The 6,676-nt window shown below is 37.9% G+C and overlaps 1 pseudogene across 1 annotated transcript in view; it reads left to right on the forward strand.

Moving 5' to 3' along the window:
- The window catches only part of LOC309860848 (elongation factor 1-alpha 1 pseudogene), a 424,877-nt pseudogene that overhangs the window by 53,635 nt on the left and 364,566 nt on the right, over nucleotides 1–6,676 (forward strand). The window lies entirely within an intron of this gene.

Raw genomic sequence — 6,676 nt, forward strand, 5'->3', positions numbered from 1 at the left:
CGCAGGCACCCCTGATTCTATATGAATTTTAAAACTTCTCAATCCCAGGATTTTATGAACTGATTCCATGTGGTTTTGTAAAATAGCATCAGTTCTATGGTGCTCAACATCTTTTTTTTTTTTTTAAATTTTAAAATTTTTATTTTTTTATTAACATATAATGTATTATTAGCCCCAGGGGTACAGGTCTGTGAATCACCAGGTTTACACATTTCACAGCACTCACCATAGCACATACTCTTCCCCATGTCCATAATCCAGCCACCCTCTCCCTATCCCCCTCCCCCTGGCAACGCTCAGTTTGTTTTGTGAGATTAAGAATCTCTTATGATTTGTCTCCCTCCTGATCCCATCTTGTTTCGTTTATTCTTCTCCTACCCCCAAACCCCCCACATTGCATCTCCCCTTCCTCATATCAGGGAGATCATATGATAGTTGTCTTTCTCTGATTGACTTATTTCGCTAAGCATGATACGCTCTAGTTCCATCCATGTTGTCGCAAATGGCAAGATTGCATTTCTTCTGATGGCTGCATAGCATTCCATTGTATATATATTATGGTGCTCAGCATCTTACTACATGCCCTTTCATGAACACCTGTGTTTTGGAGAAAGTGAACAGTCTGTCACCATGCAGGCCTCCTAATGTCAGCTCATTTCTGTGTTGGCACCTTTCTGGCATACCAGAGATTGTGGAAGAGGGATACTGTGAAAAGACTATTTAAGTCTGTTCATTGAAGCAATTTAAATGATGCACTGGATTAAAGTGATATACTAACTTAACAAATTAGGCTTCCTAAAGGACTAGAGTAGAGAAAACCTGTTTGATGAACTGTGACTTCAAATTTGAGTTTTTGAGTTATTTACCTTCTGAACTTAAAATCTCCAATTTTCATATTCTTTTTTTTTTTAAGATTTTATTTATTTATTTGACAGAGAGATCACAAGGAGGCAGAGAGGCAGGCAGAGAAAGCGGGGGAAGCAGGCTCCCCACTGAACAGAGAGCCCGATGTGCGGCTTGATCCCAGGACCCTGAGACCATCACCCGAGCCGAAGGCAGAGACCCAACCTACTGAGCCACCCAGTTGCCCCCAATTTTCATATTCTTGCACTTCTGAATAATTGCTCCCTCTTTGTGGAATGTTCTTCTTGCCCTCCTAGGACAGCAGCTCAGTCTTTTGGGACTATATCCAATGTGATGATCTTTGTGAAATGTTTCTCAATTTTGTCATTAGAACATGTGCTTGTGATTAATTTTTCTTATATACCTTCTTGGTCAAACATTAAGGCCTATGTCTTAGTCATCTACATGTCTATATAACATTGAAGAGAGTGTTTAAGTAGTACATAGTAGATATTCAGCAAACATTATGTTGAATATAAATAATTAATGAGTGAAACCACCTCTCAGAAGTTTTCAATTCCTTCTTCCTAGAATGGAATGTAGAATTAAGCCATAAAAAAGAAAGTCACCTGAAATTTATTATTATTATTATTATTAACAAAATTACTTTTATTTTTGAAGATTTTATTTATTTATTTAACAGACAGAGATCACAAGTAGGCAGAGAAGCAGGCAGAGAGAGAGGAGGAAGCAGGTTCCCTGCTGAGCAGAGAGCCAGATGTGGGGCTCGATCCCAGGACCCTGGGATCATGACCTGAGCCGAAGGCAGAGGCTTTAACCCACTGAGCCACCCACGCACCCCACAAAATTACTTTTTAAGGAAGAATGAAAAAAATAAAAATTACTCCTTGGACCTTGTGTGGAGAGTCCACATCTCTGACCTTGCAAAGTGGGCGAAAATCAAACACATTAATATTCAGACTATTTTAATTCTCATGGTTCTGGGCTATTTTATTATAATTATCTGCTTATACTACTAAAAAAGAAGGAAAAAACCTGTACAAGATGAAGGCATCTGTCTTGGTAAAACCAAATTCCAACAATTCCAAGGTCTTATTTTTTCCTTGATGATTATATATCTGAGGTTGTCAACATTAGAACAGATTTTAAGCTCCTGGTCATTTCCTCAAGCAAATAGGATGAAACCAAAGGATCAAATAATGTGTTCAATTTATAATGTCTCACTACAAATTTTTGACTTTTTTTATAAATGGATTATTAAAGCTGAAAATGATAGTGGCTTCCTTGGAAGAATTATTTAAAGCTCTCTTTAAATGCCTATAAGATAATAAAGAAAAAGAAAATTCTTCTCTGATTGGTTAAAGGGCAATTGGTATGTATGCTATTGATGAGAGTGGAAAAATCTGCCAGGTGACTTCAATTCAGCTGAATCATATGACTCATATTTGCTGAGTAGAAGAACCAAGAAGTAGGCCAGCTAAGGAGGATTGGCATGCAAGACTGGATCCCCTGGGTCAGAAACCCTGCAAGCAAGGATAAGTGATTTTTTTTTTTTAAATGAAAGGAATTGATACCTTATACAGCTAACTAAGGGGCTTCTCTGTCAGCTAGGGCATGTCCTTTGGTCTCCCTGAGACTCAGTGCCCTGGTTTGTAAATGGGGCCATTGTAACATCCTTTGTAAATGATGAGGACAGGTAGACCTGGGTTAACAATCTTTTCTGAACTCACCTGGACAGGGGAAACCTGGAGAACACTGCTGGGAATTGCACTGAAAAAGAAACATTTGAATGGGAGGCTGAGTGTTGGAGTAGATTCCAATTATGACCCAGCTATGGGATGACTTGGTGTTGGTAAGTAAGTAGCTCTTAATGTCTGATTTCTCACTGATGAAATGAGATTTTTCAGGGTGTACAGAACAATTGAAACTGGTAAGTAAAAGAAAAGTCATAAAAATTGTTTGTGGGTCACATAAACTAAACTGACTCACACTGATCTAGATTGCTTAAAGAGATGTTGTGAAATCTTCACACGTAGTGTTGCTTCTAGTCTACCTTCATTCCCCTTTTCAGGGGAGATTGCAGGAGAGGTTTATAACGAGTGGGTACCTGACATAAGTCTGAATGGTGTGGGGTGTTCCTGGCATCAGGACATAATGCTCCGGGCACCGTGTCGTGCATGGTAGTCTCATGAGTGAGTCAAGGGGCTGTAATGATGAGTTCCAGACCTTTGTGAGAATGGTTCACAAGTGATCCCCAGTTTTAAATGGGATCATTTTTGCTCTGCTCGGATACTCTGCATCAGAAATGAGTCTGCAAAAAATAAAAAATAAAAATAAAAAAAGAAAGAAAAAAGAAATGAGTCTGCTCACAAATTCTTAGAAGAAAATCAAAGAGGATGCAACAGCACCTTCCTTCCCTGGTGAGTTATACCCAGGAACTCCCTTACACAAATTCTGTGCTGTGCATGGAGTGGGGGTGGGACATGCACCTTGGAATTCCCCAGAGGCTGAAAGTTCTCTGAAGGCTCTTCAGCTGGGCTCTCAGCATCAAGAATGAAAATGTTAGGCCCAGAGAGTGGGTCTGAAAATGGGAATCCTTGATATGGGAGAGTATTAGTTACTTGGAAAAGGCAGTGAATTTCTTTTTCCCTCTTTACAACCTGAATGTTATTGAGGCAATAAGAGAATCAGTTTAATTATTTCCCATTTTAGCGCTAGGTCTTTCTAGTTCACTAATAAATGTTAGCTATTTCTTTAGCCAACCCAATAACACAGATGCCTGTTAGTCCCAGTGTTTGAATAAAGGAAACTGAGGCAGAGCAAAGTTAAGGAATTAGTTCCTTATTCTTAACTATATTAAATACCTTACTCTGTTTCACCTTTTTCCATATGCAGCATAGATTTTAACCTACAAAAGATTAATTACCTTGATCCTGCTACCCATTAACTCTCTTCTTCCCCTTCCCCAATGGTATAAAAAGGCTTCAGTTCAGAGATAATAAGTGGACAAGATGGTAAGAGGAAAGTTTTTGTTTATTTATTTTTAGAAGTCAGTAATTCAGTGACCATTCTGTCTTTCTCAAATTTTGTTCCTTGTCGTCCAGAATGTCTACTCAGCTTGAGTGGCCTCTACCTTAAGAGGCCATGAATCTCTGTCAGTAAAAGGGAGTTGCTCCTCCATCCCTCCCAGACTTCACAGAAATACTTTGTCAAGAATCTTTGGATTTCACAAAAACCTCTAGATTGCTTTTCTCAAACTGCAAGTTTAATTATGATATTTTTAAGAGTGCAAAACACATAATTTCCCTTAATTTGAACCTTTTTCTAGTAGCATTTAGGTTTGTATTTCAATGAAAGCCTGTACATGTTAAATATATATATATATATATTGCTTAGAAAATTAGTCTTGTTGTTTCCAAGTATTCAGGACTTGTAAATTTAAAACAAAAGAGAACAAATTTTGATTTACTTAAGCAAACGAGCCTCAAAAGAGAAAAAAAAAACCCACAAGTTTGTAATTTAAACTTGAGAAATTAACTCGTGTCTCATAAATTAATTTTCTTAATATTGACATTTCCTCTGAAATAATTGCATCAAATCACTCCTGTCCTTTATTGTTTTTCAAACTCAAACTTAATGTATATTACTCACAAAGTGATGGGGCAAAAGGCTATTTTAAAGAAAATTATTCAAATTAGTAATGTTTTGGAAGTGATTCGGGTGGCATCCACTTGGTGAATGGCCTGTGGATTGCAGTCCTGACGGATGTCCTGCCCTCTTGAGGCTTTGAGTTTCCCTCTGTTCGGGGAGTCCATCTCCAGCTCCTCAGCAGCTTTGTGATTTTTACTGTATCATTGACTACAGCCTTTATGTAATATTTGCATTGCTATATTCACCAAACTAATGTTCACTTAATTTTTGTCCTTAATTAACTTAAAAAATTTTTTTTAAATTAACTGAATGTATCTTAAAAGGTGGATTTGTATCCCTGCCATAAATAGATGGACAAAATCAATTTAATGAAAACCATACAGTGTTATTAAATTCTAGCTCCAAAGAGTTGTCTGCTGAAGACTGAGCCTGAGGCTTGCTTTCTATTTCTTAAAAAGCAAGAAAAAACTGTTCGAGAGTTCTTTGTCAGCACCAGCCTTAGACTTTCTTCCTGATATAATTGCAAGGTTCAAAAAGCCTGAAATGATACAAACTTCCTTACTGTATTATTGGATATCGATATGCCTCCTAAAATGATCTCAACCTGGGAAACACGGGGTTGAATATTTCCAAGACTTATGTCAGCTTGTAACTTTATTATACTGCAAACCAGTCATTTCAGTTTACAGACACGCAAAAGACACAGAAGTACTTTTCTCTTCTGGTGCTCTGAAAAGCTGATACACAAACATCTTATAGGAAAAGCTGACTCCTCTCTACTCCATAACTCTGGCTAACTTGTTCAGACATGAAAAGGTAGTGAGGAAGTGTGAATAAGACCAGGAATTAGGATTCAGCTGGCCAATCTGATTTGATTGTTGCCAAAGACCTTTAACAATCAAATGGAGAAATGTTAAGCCAGTTGAAACTTTTTTTGGCAGAGCTGAAAGTCAAATTCTGGCATCAGTTTGACAAAGTAGCTCTATTTTGACAAAATAATTGATGTAATTTGGGTAATATTGCCAAACTTAATTATCTTTAACTTTTAACTGCCCAGTGACCATTTGCATGATGAAAGTAAGTGTTTTATTATTTATTTACTTAATTTTTAAATATTTTATTTATTTATTTGACAGACAGAGATCACAAGTAGGCAGAGAGGCAGGCAGGGAGAGAGGAGAAGCAGGCTCCCTGCCGAGCAGAGAGCCCATTGATCCCAGGACCCTGAGATCATGACCTAAGCCCAAGGCAGAGGCTTAACCCACTTGAGCCACCCAGGCGCCCCAAAGTAAATCTTTTAAAAACCGAAATGAATAGCCATTTCTGTTTATAATTTTGTTTGTGTGTGTGTGTGTGTGTTTTGCTACAGTCTTGTATAATTAGAGTGAAGTCTTAGTTCAAGAACTTTCTTTTCTCCTTTGTAGAGTGCTGATAGAGTTGTTACCAAAGCTTTGAATCATTTTGTTATTCAGCACTATGCAAAATGAATAATTAAAGCTCTCACATAGAAAGTGGCAGTGGAAAATTAGTGGGAAAATTCATTGTTATTTTTTGACTTCTACTGCCAACATAAAAACCATAATGGCAATTGAAGTATCGTTATTTTTCAGTAATCCATTTTACTTGGCAGAGACTGCACAGAGTTCCATCCTTCTGCCTGGAACCCACAGGTAGTTCTTGTTGTAAGATTAAAGTTGGTGCTAGTTATTTCACACATTCACTGCTGAGTGGGAGATAGGTGGCTCATCCTCACCAAATGTAGCCTTAAAAAATTTCCATGGCACCTGCCACTGTGAGCTATAATTTCCAGTTAGTGCAAGCTTCTGTTTCTCCGTTATGCCTTACCTACTTAATTCCTACTTCACTTTGCATAGAAAACAACACAGAAAACAAAAGGCTAGACTCACAAGTTGCAAGGTTAATTACCTGCAGTATCTGCAAAACCAGACCCTGGGTTGGAATCTTGAAATTCAGTGGCTTGGTGTCTTGGATAGCAGTGGCCTGGGAAATAGGAGACCTGAGTTCTGGGTCAGCTTTACTACTAACTATGTGACATTGAGCAACTCTGTTGTCTTCACTGATTTTCAGCGTCCCCTTCTCCAAAAGAAAAGTTGAGAAGAGACTATATATCCATTTCTTGCCTTCCCATCCTATGATTGTA

This window comes from Mustela nivalis (assembly GCF_964662115.1).
Source record: "Mustela nivalis genome assembly, chromosome: 3".
NCBI lineage: Eukaryota > Metazoa > Chordata > Mammalia > Carnivora > Mustelidae > Mustela > Mustela nivalis.